Here is a 17,190-nt window from a genome sequence, read left to right as displayed (position 1 = left end):
AAAAGTGAAGAATCACCACCAAAGCCCTATCCAGCTGTCATGGAGGAGCGCTACCCTGCTGACAAGAGAAGGGGGCCTCTCCGAACCGACTACGAAGCTGCACATGGCCTGGAACTCAAGGACCTTGACAAACTGGCCAGGAACATCAACAAATTCACCCCAAATGTGGCAGGAAATCAAGATGTCCAGGCCTACCTGCAAGATATTGAATTCCACTTGGAAATGAGATCCAATGTGACAGACAGAGACAGACTTTATTTGCTTCGAACAACATCCAGTCCTGAGGTGCGAAGTTTCTTGGATAGACAGCCTACACACACCAAGTCAGACTTCCACCTCCTCCGAGAAGCCCTAATTAAAGAATTTGCAGACCCAGAGGCAGACCAAGGACTGGTGGCCGCCCTAGAAACCAAACAAGGTCGGCATGAGACACCCCAAGCCTTTTACAACAGACTCAGACGAGCGTATTTTGGTGCACGTAATGAACCTGACATGGAAGAGGACTTGAACTTTAAAACCCTCTTTCTGAGAAACCTCCACCCTGGAGTAAGCCACCACCTAGGCGTCATGGCCTGTCCTCGCACAATGACTACACAACAGTTGAGGGATTTGGCCCACAAAGCCTATGGCAAACAAAAGATGGCCTCAGAAAAGGGAACCAAACCACCAGCAGTTTGTGATTTCAACACTCAACATCAAGGATTAGCCCTAGAGGGCACCCAGCATCACGAAAGCACCAAGCTGCCATCTAAAGAACAGAGACAATCCTCTTTCAGAAAAGAACGGGACTCTCATGACAGTGTCAGACCCAAACAACCAAACAATCACTGGCACAAGCAACGAGACCCGCCACACACGTCTGGACACCACTGGGAGAAATCATGGGACCAGTCATGGCCGCACGAAAACCGCTGGGATAATTCATGGAACCAGACACGGTCATATGGAAACTCAAAAGGAAAAGGTTCATGGGAGGCCAACTGGACGTCTAAAGGAAAGCGACACACGCCCCCAGGAACAACTAGCCCAAGGGGTCGACGACGAAATCCACCCAGGCATCAATCAGACCAAGCCCACACTGAGTCCACACAAGAACAGCAGACTGCACCAGGTATCAGTTCACAAGAAATGATGCAGATGTTCATGAAAGAATTCTTCAAACGCAATGAAGAGGACAGGAAATGGGAAAAGAAAGACAAGTCAGATTCAGCGTGACTAGAGGCGAAGCAAGGGAACAGCGACCACCTGGTACACATCAACCAGAGCAATAACCACCTCTCTCACACTCACCACCCTCAAAACATGACAAGTCAAGCTGCCATAACCCCATTGTCAAGGAAACAAGAGACTGAACCTGAATGCCTAGCAACCGATTCAGAACCTGATCCGACACATGTCAACTCATACCACGGAAACTTCCAACAACCAGAGGAGGATGGAACCACTCAAGTACCAGAAAGCGCCATCTTGGTTGTCTGTCACCCCTGCGAGCAACAGCAAACAAACCACAACACTCTACCTGTCTCAACCCAAACTCCAGTTCCTCAACTTCTGGGTGACCTCATCGAGAAAGGTGTGGCAAGGAAGTTCTACCTCTCCATCACACTAGAACACCATGTCAAACTAGAGGCCCTAGTAGACACGGGAGCCGACATCACCCTAATGTCCACTCAGCTCTTAGAAGAAATTCAAGAAAGAACCAAAAGAACCAGTGGAACCCTCAGACTTCAAAAGTGTGCACTCAACGTTCAAGCCTATTCCCACACGGGACTGCGGTTGGAGCAGGTGGCCCCAATCCACCTGACCGTCGGACCAATGAGCCTTATACACCCTGTGTACATCTCGCCGTTGGACACATACCCTCTTCTCATCGGCAAAGACCTGCTGAATCGCTTTGAGCCCTTAATAGACTTTAAGCAACTAAAGATATGGGCCCAAGTTCGGGAGCCCCTTCCCTTTCACTCACAATGCTCCACAGAAGCGCATTGTCAAGTCACAGACACTGGTTCCAGCTCACTGAGCGAAAACGCAAGCCCAAGACCAAGGCAAGTCTCAAACTTGGTGCCACATGGCAAGAGTCAAACTTCTCTTCTGTGCGCATTCAAAACCACAGAACCAGGCTCAAATGGCTTTCAACAGATGACAGCTATAGACATTCAAGGCATGTCAGTACCTGACACGACAGACACCTAAGTCACTACTTCCTCGTTGTCCCCGACCTGCCACACGATATCTACATCGGAGCAGACATTATGGTCAGAATCAATGCCTATGTGGACACATTGAATGAAGTTATATGGGCTCCCTTGTCTCGCCAAATAAGCACTTCAGTCAACCTCAAGAATCTCCAATCTGGGCAAACCATACCAGAAGTATGTGCCACGACCAATGAACAGGAGGTAACGATACCTGCCTACACCAAGAGTGTCAGTGTCCGCCTCAACATGCGACCTGGCCAAAACCTCAACCACAATCTGGGCTTCTTCGAGCCTTCCCGTAACTGCTTAAAACTGGGACTAACTCTAGAAGCCACACCTCTCATGGAAGTGTCATCTCGTGCTGTGTATGTACTGTTCAACAACTTGTAATAGTTTACGATCATATCACGATCATATCATGATTAATACCGTTCCAAATTATTTTACGTCCTACCTGGATATATAAATAATCCCGCGGTAACTAAAGAGCCTATCCTTTAGTCATGCTATTAAGAGTTAGGCGAATAGTCTCTACAAATTTGTATTTTATTATAAAGATAATAAGGATTATAAATATAATAAATTTACCCTTCGTAGTATAAATCTACCTTTTTAGGTACTCTTCAACCGTGTTCGCTCTACAACAATAACCCTATTGTAAGCTGCCTCTTTGGCTAGGCAATCAATCAATCAAAAGCACACACTGATTATTCATATATCAGAAATAATGCTTACCCTCCTGTCGTGTCTTTAAGTTAGGATTCTCGCTGATCCAGAGGAAAGAAGGAGGCAAGTACTCAAGAATCCAAGGTCCAGACAAGATGATTTAGAATAAATGTTTAACAATATTTATTAAAAAGAATCAAAATTGAAAAGAACACTTGTTACAGATTACCATAGAGTACTGAACTAACAGAGAAATGCTAGCTAGGCTTAACAGCTTCTTGCTGTCCAGATTGCAGGGGTTCTGGATTGTAGATTGCAAGGAAGAGCAATTTGATTTCGTCCTAGTCTCTTTTTATAGTCCGAATTGAGAAATCTTCGTCATATTCACTATAAGGCACATGACTGCATGGGTCCTGTGATTACTGTCCAGTCATCAGCTTGCTCTCCGAAGATACAACAGTTCCTTTGTATTGGTGGACAAAGACCCTTGTCACTGTTCCCTCATGTGACTTGAGAAAACCAGCTATGGACAAGACTCTTTATTCAAGATCATATTTTTAGATAGTCATGTGTTTTAACAAACCAGCTAGTTCGCTGGGAATACCCTTAGTTATAGGCCTCTTATTGTGACCCTTCCTTTGTTCCGAATCCAGCCAATATGGATATAAGGAGAATGAAAGCCATACTTATTCCTGCCATGACTTCCTGAAATTTCTCAGTCTTTTCCTCGTGGACTCGTCTGTATATGGATTTCAGCCTCCGGCCCTTTCCCCCTCTAGCCATGTTGCTGTTGGTGAGAGAACAAAGAATTGCCTGTCTGACCCTAGAAGTGTTTTTTGCGCAGCCAGTCTTGAAGTTTTTGTTTAATAGGTTTAACTTCTGTCACCCAATTAATATTAAGACCCTGTATGGCAAATCCAATGCCCATATAACTCCTGGTACAACAGAGATTTACCATCAGTTTTTTAATCATAGATGCATCGTTTTCTCCATATTTAATTTTATAACGGGCTTGCCCAGTCATGATAATTTGACTTCTGGACATCCTAGTTATGTCAGTCTCCCTTACTCCCACTTCCCATGCTCTGGTTTCCCAGTTATGTTGTTCAATTAGGAAGTTCATATTTTTAATTTCCGTAATAATCAATTGTTCGGCTGAGCTGCGTTCATACTGTCCCTGTCTTTTTACAAAGATGGTTCGCTTTGGTTCATTTAGATTATGTGAGATAACTCTTTCCCACGCATCTAAACAAGTGATTTGTCCCAGTATTTGGCCTAATTACGGATCCAATCTCCAGGGTGTCTGTATAATAAGGATTACCAAGTCCTGACAATTCACAATATCGATATAGCCATGCTTGTTCATCCACTTCCATTAATTGGAGTGGATTGCTAACCCATGAGGTCATTATCTTACCCTGGGAAACACATCCCATAGCTAATTTCGATTTCCGGGTTAACCAGACTTCTTTCTTACTGACAGTCTGGACCCATTTCCGTTCTTCTAGCTTTTCACATCTCTCGCATAGTTCTAGTTTAGAATCTCTAAACGTACATGAACATTTCGAGCCTAGTAAAATAAGTTTTTCTTCACATAAATTACAGGTTCAACAGACACAATTGGTTTCTCCACGTTGTATCTTTTGAATGACCCATCTTTGTTTACCTAGTCTGCAGTTTCCGCACACTGAAATCTCGCCCAAGGCGCAGTGGCCGATTCTTTTTTCCGGATTGTACCAGGAAAAAAGGTTATGTTCTCCCATGCTAGGGAGTGTTTTTAAGCTCATTTTGGTTGGTCGAGACTCATTCGGACCTTCCCAGAGTAATTCTGCTACATCTGTTGCTTCACAAATACAACAGCTTGTGAATGGTATCAATCTACTAATGGTACCATCAGGACATTTTTCATGCCATTTTTTAACTCTTAGCAGTGCATATGCTTCATTTTGGCACCTGACCCATCCTGTTTTGGATTCAATAATGGACTCAAATACTACCTTCTTCATGATTATGCCTTAATTAAGTCCCTCAAAGACCAAATTCCGTTATTTTCTAATTGTACAGTTGTGTTTGAAGTGACTTTTGTAACCGTATCCACGGTTCCAGTTTTATGTCTAAATCTTTTACCTCTGATTTTATGCAGTATTATTACTTGGTCGCCTACCTTAAATGAATTGGCGCTATAATTTTCCTGCTCAGGCTGATCTTCAATTTTGAGTTCACTCGGTTTGATTCTGTAATTTAGAAAATGTGTACATTGATCAATCAAAGTATCCCATTCTCCCACGTGTTCGTTCTTGATGAAAAATTGTTTAATTTGTTTAACAGCGTTTTCCGCTATCCCGTTAGATTCCGGTGTGTACTTCACACTTTTAATTAATTTTACTCCGATTTTATCGCAATATTCTTCCACTTCCTTTCCTGTCAGATTTGGAGCATTGTCACCCTTAATTTTATTTGGTGGTCCTCTGAACCTTATCCATTCTCTTAGTGCTTGTACAACTACGGAACTAGTAGCTTGTTTGCATGGATAAATCTGCAAAAAGTTAGAACAACTATCTACAATTACTAGGAAATAACAGTTTTTTAGCTTCGTCATTGGTCTGAGTGGTCCGGTCCAGTCTAGAGACACTTCCTCGTTCTCTTTATTTGTTTTTATTGTTCCATAATCATTAAACCTGCTGGTCATGACTTTTCTACATTCAGGACATTTTTTCCTGATTTTCAGGTAGGTCGTTTTTAGATTTTGTATGTTAAGTCCTGTGGCTTTACAATACTTCGCCATATAAGCTAAGCTGGGATGCATTAAATCTATATGCAGTTTTTCAACAATATTATTTTCACTTATCTTAGTGATAGCTTTAATAATTTTTGTTGTTCTAACTGTCTTATGTCTAATGTACTTATCCACCTCAGCATTACCTTTTGCAGCCGATGTAGTTTGCACTGTGTGACTGCTTTGGTGCAGCACCTGCGGTTTAACCTCCTCCAATAATATTGCTATTTCCTTCCATAAACTGTCCTGTTTTAATGGCTTTCCCTTAGCAGTGCAAAAGCCATTCAGTTTCCAAGTGGCAACATATTCTGTCAGTGCTTTGTAAACATAATGACTGTCCGATACAATAATGGCTCCTTCTGTTTCTGTTGCTTTCATATGCCTTAGGGCTTCCACCACGGCTTTTACTTCAGCCAGTTGTGCTGAGTCTTCATTAGACAATTGCCCCTTTTGTCTGAAAACTATTTTTCCTTTTTCTTTTCTAATGAAGCCCCACCAAACTTCCTCATTTTCTTTAGAGCCATCTGTAAAATAACAAATATTAGCCCCTTTAGGGATTTCTGTTATTTTGTCTTTTTTGTTAAGTTTACTTTGTCCAAAGATTATTTGAGTATCCTGCAGCAATTTACTCCACTTTGCCCATGTAAATTGATGAATTTTAGGTGCTTCGCTCACTAGGTTTTTAGATTCCCTCACTAGCTGAGTGATGCCCTCACCTTTTGATTCTACAATTATTTGTTGCTCAAGGGCTAGTGTTTTTATTGGTATCAAGCATTTAGCAATACTAGCTAAGATGTCAGCTGCTGATTTTGGTTCTTGTTTCAGCTGATTAGCAGGTTTTGGGTATGACATGAACTGTATTGGATTTTTCCTATCTTTTTCATTATACAATACCAGTTCTATTTCATCCGCAGTATTTTCAACACTTACTACTAATTTTTGATCTGGTTCTCGTCTCGCTATCTTACCTGAGGTCAATGCTAAATCAATTAATTGTAGCCTAATGTTTTCTAATTCATTGCTCCAATTAAATTCATTTCCTTTTGTGGCTCCATAAAGAGATTTAGCTAGTTTAGCGTATCCTGGTATCAGATCCCTGATAAAATTCATGTGTCCCATGAAACTCTGTAAACTTTTTAGGCTTTTCGGGCTGTTTTGTCTCAAATCCTCCAATTTTTCTTTGGTAGTTTTTGAGAGTCCTCTATCCATCCCTGTCGTAGCAAAGCCTAAAAAAATCCACTTCCTCTTTACCTATTTCGATCTTTTTGTAACTGGGCTTAAAACCTGCATTTATCAATCTAGTAAACACTTCATCTAATATTTTCAGGTGTTCACCTGGATCATCGTTTATAATTAAAAGGTCGTCAATATAAACTGTTACCGGCAAACCTGTCATTAGCGTGACGACTATAGACTGGAAAGCATTTGCGGAATTTAAATAGCCCTGCGGGAGCCTTGTGTAACAATAGGCTTTTGATCGGCAGGTAAACGCAGTTTTAGCCATACTATTTTCAGTTAATGGAACTGTCCAGAAACCGTTGGCTAGGTCAATTTTAGTCAAAATTATACCCTTAGGTAAACCATTAGTTACATCTTTTGCATTAATTAAGTATCTCCTGTCTGGTTCTGATACTTTATTCAAAGATTTGAAATTATTAACGACGCGGTAAGAATTATCTGGTTTAATCACGGCCTGAAGCGGTGAATTAGTGATCGGGTTTTCTATTTCTTTAATTACTCCTAATTTTTCGAATTCTTTGATAGTTTCTTCAATTTCAGGTAAAGCTTTTTTATTAATTGGGTATTGTCTTTGTGGTTTATGCACACCTCCCTTGATTTCATACTCATATTCTTTACCTAAAAGGCCTACATCATTCTTAAATTTAGCTGCTCCTCCTTTATGTTTTTCAAGGATTTCTCTCAATTTGTTTTTATCAAGCATGGTTTCTCGCACCATTCTGTCTATTTCCCCTTTGAGGTCGACCATTTTCATCCATCTGACTGTTAATTCTTTATTAATTTTACCTACAATTTTAGTTGCATCTTGTAATGTCATCAGATTCTCTGATTGATTAGGAATAATGGCTATGTCTTTCCACATATACCAGTCAGTATCAATTGGACCTTGTGCTTTATTAAAACTGTATACCCTCATCATGCCTTTTTGTTTAATGGCATCCTCAGGTAAGTCAGTAAGGCAACTGATCTCAGCACCTGTATCGAGAATGAATGTCCTACCATTGTAATCTATATAAAAGAAACCTTCATGTTCTTTAACTAGATCAGATTGGATGGTCGCTTTTCCTTCAGGGAGGTCCTATTTTTGTGCTTTTTCAAGCTTGTTGTTTCTCACATATTTAGGTTTAGACTGTCCAGTACTGTATGATTTTTCTACAGTCGCTTTTTGTTTGGCTCTCTGTTCTCTGATTTTGTTTTGTTGTTCTGGAGTCAACCTGTCCCATTCTTCTTTGGAGACATATGTGGAGCTAGTTTGCTTACTGGCATTCTTAACGAATGGTGGCCTTTGTTCCAAGTTAGGCTTTCTCTGCACTCCTCTGCTCTGAGATCTGCCTCTTCTCTGGAAGTCATTAGGTCTGAACTGGTCCCTTTGTTCCCTGAAACTTTTGGGCTGCGCTACATATTTAGGCCCTTGTTGAGCATAATGGCCTTGGGCTTTGAGTCTCTCAGACCGTCTCAGACCTTGCTGTTTACTTTCTCCTTGGTAATTAGAATCTTGATTACCTTTTTTCTCTGCCTCATGTTTGGACCTCCTATCATACCTTACCGCAAAAGTCTGTAATTCCTCCCATTTAGTCTCATGTCCACAAAATTTCAAGTGTTGATCTTTTTCAAACTGCAGCAATTCTTCCACAGTTTGCGCTGGGTCCTTTCCGTCATGAGCTCTATTTTTGCAGAATATTAATAGTCCTGTGCTTTTTATTTCTCTCAGTCTTTTGTCATACGTTTCTTTTTTAGTTTCCCCTGAAATGTTTCTCTTGTGTAAGGAAACATCATTAATTCTTATATTTAAACTCAATAGCTGATTAATCATCAGCTCTATATCCTCATCATGAATATTAAGCCTCTTGCCTAGGTCCACTATCTTCTGACAACTTCTCATGTTATCTTTCGGATCTAGTTTCATTCCATTGAACATCCCTATTTCCGTGGCTGTTATTGTATGTTTAGCTCTGGCCCTATTTCTTCTTTCATGCCCCTGGTCATAATCATCTTCCAAGCAAACAGACTCACTGGACACAGATTCGTCATAATAGTCACATTGTTCTCTATAAGTCCCCCTCATCTGAGGGCTTCTTTCTTCTTGTTTTATTTTCATCACAGAGGAGGCTGCTATCTCGGCTAAATCTATGCCTAGACCCCCTCAGGGCCTATGCTTTTCCTTTTCTTCCTCACAGTATAGGTTATCATCTCCTGTTATTTTATTTCTTGTTGGAAATTCAGGTAATGGTCTCCTATAATATATAGGGTTTTTTGATTCATTTAAAACCTCTCTTCTGAGTTCAAATATATCACCCATAATGGGGTCCCTTCCACTTCTTCCTCTGTTCTCTGACAGGGTCAAGCGGAGTAATAAAGACAGAGCTTTTTGACAAGAGTCTTTTTGTTCTGCGATCATATCCTGCTTAGCTTTTATGCTCGTGTCAGGCATATCCAAAATTTCATCAGATGTTGGGCCTGTCGCAGCTAGGAAAATTATCTGCATGTATTCGGGCTCTTCTCTTTTGATTTTTTCTTTCAGATTATGCCCTGGTTTCGTTAGAGTTTTTCTTCCTGCTAGATCTATATGTTCCCGAGCATAACTACTACTCTACAATGGTCTAGAATTTTTTAGATTAACTCTACTTCTTTGTGGAATCGGTTCATCCCACTGATACACTACACTTTCTTCACCATCCCACTCAGTTTCTTCACCCTCGGTGGTTGTATCCCCACCTCTATTTTTAATGTGGACAGTTTTATTCATACTATTTAAAGTATGAACTAATTCATTTGCCAGCGGTATGTATTGAAGGCCAGGACTAGGTTCCTGAAAGTCCAATCTTTTTTGAGCGCTAGGGCCAGGTTTTTCTACATCAGAAAAATAAATTTCTGTATCATGAGAATCCCTGCGCTTTCTCTGAGGCATCACAGTACCATCATACATCACTCTTGTCTTACCATAGTATACTTCTATACTAGGGTCTGTGGTTGGCTTATATGTTACTTCCAAACCAAGTTCAAAATAAACTTTAATTTTGTCTCCTTTCAACCTAGTGCCATTAATTCTTTCGATTATAGCCCTCACATCTGCTGCTGAAGTGCAGATGAATTCCTGTCCATTATTTATCTCATAGTCTCCTATATACCATTCTTCATTTTTTTCTTTAGCAGCTTTTTGCCTTTGAAAATTATCACGTTTAGTTATAGTGATTTGGTATACGGATGCTTGTTGAGGAGCTTGACATACATTTAAATCATTTGGTAGTTGAGCCATTTGAGTCATTTGGGTCTCTTTTTTTTTATTGGAAATGCAGACTAGGAAAACTGTCTCCCTTTATTAAGGAATTCTCTCTATGTTTTACAGATACTCACTGGTTCTGCCGCGCGGTTTCGCTTTTTCTATTTAATAGAGCATCCTCTATTTTATTTGCGAATTTTCTTCTGGGTCACTCAAGTGATTGATTTAATATCTTTTTTTGCTCCGGGTTTTATTATATTAAAGACCGGCGAGCCCCCATGTAATAGTTTACGATCATATCACGATCATATCATGATTAATACCGTTCCAAATTATTTTACGTCCTACCTGGATATATAAATAATCCCGCGGTAACTAAAGAGCCTATCCTTTAGTCATGCTATTAAGAGTTAAGCGAATAGTCTCTACAAATTCGTATTTTATTATAAAGATAATAAGGATTATAAATATAATAAATTTACCCTTCGTAGTATAAATCTACCTTTTTAGGTACTCTTCAACCGTGTTCGCTCTACAACAATAACCCTATTGTAAGCTGCCTCTTTGGCTAGGCAATCAATCAATCAAAAGCACACACTGATTATTCATATATCAGAAATAATGCTTACCCTCCTGTCGTGTCTTTAAGTTAGGATCTCGCTGATCCAGAGGAAAGAAGGAGGCAAGTACTCAAGAATCCAAGGTCCAGACAAGATGATTTAGAATAAATGTTTAACAATATTTATTAAAAAGAATCAAAATTGAAAAGAACACTTGTTACAGATTACCATAGAGTACTGAACTAACAGAGAAATGCTAGCTAGGCTTAACAGCTTCTTGCTGTCCAGATTGCAGGGGTTCTGGATTGTAGATTGCAAGGAAGAGCAATTTGATTTCGTCCTAGTCTCTTTTTATAGTCCGAATTGAGAAATCTTCGTCATATTCACTATAAGGCACATGACTGCATGGGTCCTGTGATTACTGTCCAGTCATCAGCTTGCTCTCCGAAGATACAACAGTTCCTTTGTATTGGTGGACAAAGACCCTTGTCACTGTTCCCTCATGTGACTTGAGAAAACCAGCTATGGACAAGACTCTTTATTCAAGATCATATTTTTAGATAGTCATGTGTTTTAACAAACCAGCTAGTTCGCTGGGAATACCCTTAGTTATAGGCCTCTTATTGTGACCCTTCCTTCTCTGTCGTCGAGTTTGAAGTGTAGGTGAAGTGAGTGAAATGTCACCCGCAGATGGACCTTGCTCAAAACCCTCAACAAACTGTACCGCCAACGACATCAAGATCCCCAGAGCAAGTCACCTCGGATGGCTCATCAGCCAAACATTCCATGACTTTGAGCTCTCTGTACCTGTCATAGGCCACATACCAGCCCACTTACTGCCAGAAGAAAGCATTGACCACAGAGTTTTCACTGCACCCCTCAAAACCATTGCCATCACCTCCATCCTGCCAGTGTCTCAAGAAAACGTCTGCAGATCAGAACTTACAGATGACGCACACCTCGCTGTGTACACCATCTCAACACAACCTGTGACAGAACCAAACAAACCGGTAATCACCACAGTCAAGGGCCTCTCCGACGACCCTACAGTGGAAGAGCCGTATGCAGGGTTCAACGCTCAGCTCCAACAAATTCTGAACGAGGCAGACGCCCTCCACAATGACACTGACCGACAGGGACTTCACAAAGTCCTGTATAAGTACAAAGACTCCTTTGCAAAAGACTCTTTGGACTGTGGACTCACCAACATCCACACGGTACGCATACCGACGCACCCAAGTGCACCACCAACTTTTGTACGGCAGTACAAAATTCCCATTGCATCATATGAGCCTGTGCAGGAAATCATCGACTCAATGTTGAAAAACGGAGTCATCCGTCCTTGCAACAGCACCTATTCAGCCCCCATATGGCCAGTCCTGAAACCCAACGGCAAATGGAGGCCCACCATAGACTATCGTAAGTTGAACCAACAGGTGCCCTTATCACGATGGCCCATGACACAGCTGGACCAAGAAATTCCAAAAATCAAAGGTGCAACAATTCTTTCAACTCTGGACGTCGCTTCAGGATTCTGGACAATTCCTGTGCACCCAGAGGACCAACACAAACTGGCATTCACCTTTGGGAACCGACAATACACCTTCACCCGGTGCCCCTTTGGGTATGCCAATTCACCAGCAGAATTCAATATCTTCCTCAACAAAGCATGCCCTGATGCACGAACCAGAGGCAACCTTATCTACGTGGATGATGTACTCATGAAGAGTACCAATGTCGCTGATCATCTGAAGGAGATAGATCATGTGCTGAACCAACTAACAAATGCAGGTGCGAAGATTGCTCTCCACAAAGGACAGTGGTGTAAAACCAAAGTAAACTATGTGGGCTTGCGCATCGGACCTCAAGGTATCGAGCCACAGTCGAGCCGCACCCAAGCAATTCAGAACATCAAAACGCCCACTAATGTATCAGAACTTCGCAGCTTCTTAGGCGTATGCAATTACTCACGACAATTCATAGAGAACTACTCAGACATTGCACGTCCACTCACTTCCCTTCTCAAGAAGGACCAACCATTCGTGTGGTCAGAAGCTCAAGACCAGGCCATGAGTGAGCTAAAACAACGCCTCTGCTCTGCCCCATGTCTGGCCTACCCTGACCCAGGGAAAGAATTTCACCTGGAAGCTGGATTCTCCAGCCAATGTCTCAGTGCGGGCCTATACCAGCTCCACGACAGAGATAAGCGAGTGGTCGCCTATGCTAGCAAGACGCTGCTTCCACCAGAGTCCAAATACTCAGACTGTGAAAAGGCTTTGCTCTGCACGGTGTGGGCCATTCAACGTTTCTCAAACTACATTGGTGCCCAAAAGGTCATCATAGAGACATGCCACCAACCTGTAACTTTCCTTAACAGCCAGCGAATCAGAGACGGTGTGGTCACCAACGCTCGAATAGCCACATGGCTGATGACACTCCAAGGACGTGACGTCGAAGCACGCTATGCCCAAAACCACAAATCATCCTTAGGCAATGGACTGGCAGCCTGTCAAAACTGCTCCGACGACACCCCAAACGTATTACCTGAACCTAAAGAACCTCCACAACCAGCACAAACCAACCACAGATACTTTGAGGAGAACGTATGTCAAGGGATGCCCACAGCATATGTTGACGGCTGCTCATATAATCACCAGGGTAACCTCAAGGCGGGAGCAGGTGTGGTCTGGCTCAACGACAACCCCTGCCCACCACAACGGCTCCAACTGGGCCCTCACACATCACAATATGCAGAAATAGCAGCCATCCTCATCACCCTCCAAATTGCTGTGTCTCACGACATCAAAGAACTCCTCATCTGTACTGACTCAAACTATGCTCGACTGAGCTTCACATGCCACATACCAATATGGAAACAGAATGGGTTCAAAACATCCAACAACAAACCTGTCAAGCATCAAGATCTCTTCCAAGCATGCGACGACATAGTCACGAAACACGACATGCTCGTCTATTGGAAAAAGGTCCGCGGTCACTCACGGCAACCAGGGCAAGACAAAGACTACAACGACCAAACTGATGCCCTTGCCAAAGCTGGCGCGCTACATGGTGATCCTTGGACTTTTAAGCCCCTCCCACCCAGCCCATGTGTTTCTGTCATCACACGCCACCAGCACACACAAGCCGTGCAAAACCCCGCCTCCTCCCAAATCAGCATCTCACCCCAAATTTCCAATGACGACATAATAACTCTCCAAACTTCTGATGCAGCAATCCAAACTATTGTTAACCTGTTAACCGTTGCCAGTGCGCCCGCGCACTGAAGCGTTATTTATTTATTTAATTCAAAATTACTATCAGATTTAATGTTATATTAATACTCAAGTTTCAGTATTTGACCACTATTGTATTCTGAGAAACTCATAGTGACAGTTATGTCTTAATTTGTGTCAGGAGTTATGAAATGAAAAAATGAGTCGATACCTTTAATATGAATTATGCGCGTCAGCCGCTTTCATTCATAAAAAACTCCGTGCTGTCGTCATGACAGCGATACACAAAACAACGTCCCTCAGGGCTTTAGCTCAAAAATGTGCAGATTTGGAGAAATATTGATAGATTCTCATAGATTTACATCATATTTCTATAGACAGGAATAATATTTATTGAATTTATACCCAAATGCGTCGATGTAATCTTTATGAGCATTTGGTATTCCGATACTGTGTTTTTTAATTCATACCAATAGCCTGAGGGCGCTACATGCACAATAATAGTCCATATATGGAACATGAAGAAGAGCCATGACCATGTGACATTCCAGGACGTCACTGATACACACAAAGCTAACAAGAGATCGCGCTGTAACATGCAGATACAGATGTTTTGAAGACAATAAACATGATTGCACTGATATTTGAGTTACCTGTGTTTTTCAAGCCATGCCAGGTATTTTCATAATAATAGATTATATTTATAATGTAATGCTAATCTATATAGACTATCATTGTGCAGAACACTATCCAATAGTATATTTTCTGTCTGATTTTTTTTATCTGAAGCCAAATTAGATCACAGAAGATTATTTAAAATACTCAACGTGCGTTAAAAAGTAAGTTTAGAGCACAAACATGGTTTTAATCTCATAAATTGTCGTGTATTGATGGTGTGCTAAGCTAACATGCTAGCTAGCCCTAGGTGCACCTGCTACCTAGAAGTTATACTTTTATTATTTTTTGAATGCTACCTGAAATGTGTCTTTATTCAAGAAATGCATTTGATACAGTTTAAAATGTGAGATAAACTTTGAGAAAAGAAATTAGGGACTGAAACCCTATGAATAGCCTGTGAATAGCCAGTCGTTAGTAGCTATAATGCAGACAAAAGAAATGCATATTTCGAGCCATAACCAGGCTGGAGAGGTGTGAATGTGTGCAGGGGGAGACTGAGACTGAATGGGGATCGTCTGCACCACAAAACAATAGAGACAATATACTGGATAGATGGTTAGAAGATGACAATAAACATCAGTAGCATTTTAGCGTCAAATCAAAATAAAGTCATTTGACATGGTCTTGAAAAACATTTAACTAAATACAGAGTTTTGGACTTATTATCTTCAGATTTTAAACATAGAATGTTTAGACATATGGCTTTAGCTGTAGTGCATTTCTAGATTGCTCCAGTGCCAACTTCAATTTTATTTTCATGAGGATGTTTCATAAAAATTAATTTCTAATAATTTTACAAAACTTTGAAGCTATTTATAACAATTTTTGTCATTATGACAATAATTAATTCTACATTTACAATAAACTGCCAGGTGTCAGCTTTCAAATGAGATCATACTTGTGCTTTTAATGCAAAGGGTTCATGAACTGTATCTGTTTCAGTTTGGGTATGTCATTTCTGGGGATTTTTCAAAAGTGGGGTTGCAGCTTAACAGGTTAATCACCTCTCTGACCCACAATCAAACCCCATAACCACCTCTGACCTTGCTGCTTCCTCTGACCTCCGGCATCTTAATGCACTCCTGCACATGCTACATCTGAAACATGGCATACTGGTATATGCCCCTGATGAACTCACTACGCCCAAGCTTGTTGTCCCTCAGTGCCAAAGGGGGGTGATGCTCACACATTCCCACGATGCACCATGTGCCGGACACCACGGCGCCAAAGCCACTTATGAAACGCTAAGACAAGTGGCATACTGGCCTGGCATGCAGCAGGATGTAGCAGAGTATGTAAAAGGGTGCCTGGTGTGTTGTCAATTCCAACCTGCGAACCCGAACCACAGAGCACCACTACAGCGAAAAGGAATGTCCTTCCCATGGTCGGACCTCCAAATCGACTGGGTCGGACCCCTACCAAGGTCAACAAGGGGTAACAAATATTTCCTCACCGTCGTCTGTGAATTTACCAAATGGGTAGAGTGCCTTCCCGCTCCCAATGATACAGCTCAAACCACGGCCTGCCTCCTAATGAACCATATCTTTTCAAGATTTGGACTGCCGCTGAGAGTGAACTCTGACCGCGGAACACATTTCACTGCCGAAATCATGCAGGAAGTCTGGAAACTCCTGGGCATACAGGCCAAGCTTCATATCAGCCACCACCCTATCGCCTCTGGGCAAGTGGAGCGTTCCAACCGAACCGTGGTCAGCATGCTAAAGAAGTATGTGTCTGCGAACCAAAAGGATTGGGATATCAAGCTCCCGCTAGTGCTAATGGCTATCAGAGCAACTCCTAACAAGTCCACCGGGGTGCCACCCTTTGAGCTAATGACAGGACGGCAAATGACACTGCCGCTCCACCTGCTCTACCAGTCAGGTGACATGAGCCTTGTCACGGCATATACCACCCACCAGTATCTTGAAGAGTTGCATCGCCATCTAAGAACCGCCTTTGCCTTTACGCAACAACAACTACAGAAAAGTGCAGAAGGTCGCAAAGCCTATTACGACCAGAAGGCCTCTCACCAAGAATTCAACATCGGAGACAAAGTGTGGTACTACAGTTTTGTGCAGTCACAACAATCGGGTCCCCATCGCCTGTCAAAGAAGTTCCTGCCTCGCTGGACAGGACCCCATGAAATCGTGGACAAGCTCTCACCTGTCGCATACCGAATCAAGATGAGCCAAAAGCGCAATGAGCCAGTCCTACGTTGGGTCCACCGAAACCAGATAAAAGGGCACTTGGGCTCCAACAGACAAGAAAAGGGGGAAACCAAAAGTGACTGACACAGATCAATTACACCACACACTACACCCCATTTAATGAAACACTCAATTGTCTTCATAAACACCTTACTCAGAGTTGTTCAAATGATATGCACCCACTCTTTTGAGATTGCCTCACTAACAAGAAGTAATTACTAGAAGTCACTACTAATGCTCACTTTCTTTATTCCCTTCCTTCTCTTCCACTCTCCACTCCTCTCACCTAAACAATCTTAAACCTACAGAAACTTGCCTAGGGCCTGCCGATAGGATTGACTCACTACGTCCACTGTGCAAAAACGTGGATTGCAGTGTCCCGTGAACTACCCGTTATGGCACTCTCGCAACCG

At 41.9% G+C, this 17,190-nt stretch overlaps 1 protein-coding gene across 1 annotated transcript in view; it reads left to right on the top strand.

Moving 5' to 3' along the window:
* LOC307171056 (uncharacterized protein) overlaps window positions 1-17,190 on the top strand; it is a 67,823-nt gene that overhangs the window by 18,793 nt on the left and 31,840 nt on the right. The window lies entirely within an intron of this gene.

Source organism: Squalius cephalus (assembly GCF_949319135.1).
Source record: "Squalius cephalus genome assembly, chromosome: 1".
Lineage (NCBI taxonomy): Eukaryota > Metazoa > Chordata > Actinopteri > Cypriniformes > Leuciscidae > Squalius > Squalius cephalus.
Note: the sequence above shows the minus strand (reverse complement) of the source record. Positions and strands in the feature narration are given on the sequence as shown.